This window comes from Schizosaccharomyces japonicus (assembly GCF_000149845.2).
Source record: "Schizosaccharomyces japonicus yFS275 unplaced genomic scaffold supercont5.28, whole genome shotgun sequence".
NCBI classification, from domain to species: domain Eukaryota; kingdom Fungi; phylum Ascomycota; class Schizosaccharomycetes; order Schizosaccharomycetales; family Schizosaccharomycetaceae; genus Schizosaccharomyces; species Schizosaccharomyces japonicus.
The window spans coordinates 1588-2562 of NW_011627887.1; the positions used below are offsets into that span (position 1 = coordinate 1588).

The 975-nt window shown below is 50.5% G+C and overlaps 2 non-coding genes across 2 annotated transcripts; one reads left to right on the forward strand and one right to left on the reverse strand.

Moving 5' to 3' along the window:
* The first annotated feature begins 426 nt into the window (after positions 1 to 426).
* SJAG_16450 lies at positions 427 to 517 on the forward strand. The gene has a single exon. It is a non-coding gene; the product is annotated as a tRNA-Met (tRNA).
* Positions 518 to 657: 140 nt separating this feature from the next.
* Positions 658 to 729, reverse strand: SJAG_16451. The gene has a single exon. It is a non-coding gene; the product is annotated as a tRNA-Ala (tRNA).
* Between the last annotated feature and the right edge of the window lie 246 nt (positions 730 to 975).

A 975-nucleotide genomic window follows, 5' to 3' on the forward strand; every position in this document is an offset into this window, starting at 1 on the left:
CCGGGAATCGAACCCGGGGCCTTTTCAAGGCACTGCCGGAGTTATCAATTAAACATCTGGAGTAATGTCTCTGACAGCAACTTTGCTGCATAAAATGCTACTTCTCTCCTGCTGCCAGAATACTCTCTGCTGTCGAAATAGCTTGTCTCCGTTACCAGACTCGGAAAGGCTCAGTTATGCAGCAGCACACACACGTTCGTAACAAACGCAGCTCCCTCACATCTGTCATCCCCAGACACACAAGGTTTTACGAAACACACCTCATCACCCGTCGAATACTAAACGGGTCAATAGGATACATTATCCCCATGGCTTCAACCTCGTCTTAATCATTTACGAAGTCTTAGTGATTAGCTCTACGTTAGGCTTCTAATCGATTGTTAAAACTCCTTATATTGGCCTTCGCCGTTGACAGTAACGCAAGGGTGCGAGGTAGGAGAGTGGAACTCCGACGGGCTCATACGAACAGAGAAGCGTTGCAACCCGTAGGTCCCAGGATCGAAACCTGGCCTCGCAACTTTTTTGGCCTGCTCCGGTTACCGACTGCCAGAGCAAGAAACGACAGCTGACGAATGCTTCTTGGGGATAACCATTCCGCTGGTTCGCTTCTTGACCAAGACGCACAGCGCAAGGCCGCCGGAACAACCAAAAAGCTTATGGACACACTGGGGATTGAACCCAGGACGACTCGCATGCAAAGCGAGCATGCTACCACTGCATCATATGCCCGCAACTGCTCTCTGTCGTCGCTCTTCCCTATTTGCTGTACTTTTCTGGGTTCGCTTCTCAAGATGTGCCGATGGTGCTCTCTGCTCTCTGCTCTCTGCTCTCTGCTCTCTGCTCTCTGCTATCCTCTCAACAAGACTCCACCTTTGATGACGTAATGCGACGGATGCAGCTCCAGTATTCGAACAACATGCTACTAGCCAGATACTCCAAGCATTGCCCGTGACATCCTGCTCAACACCAAAGCTC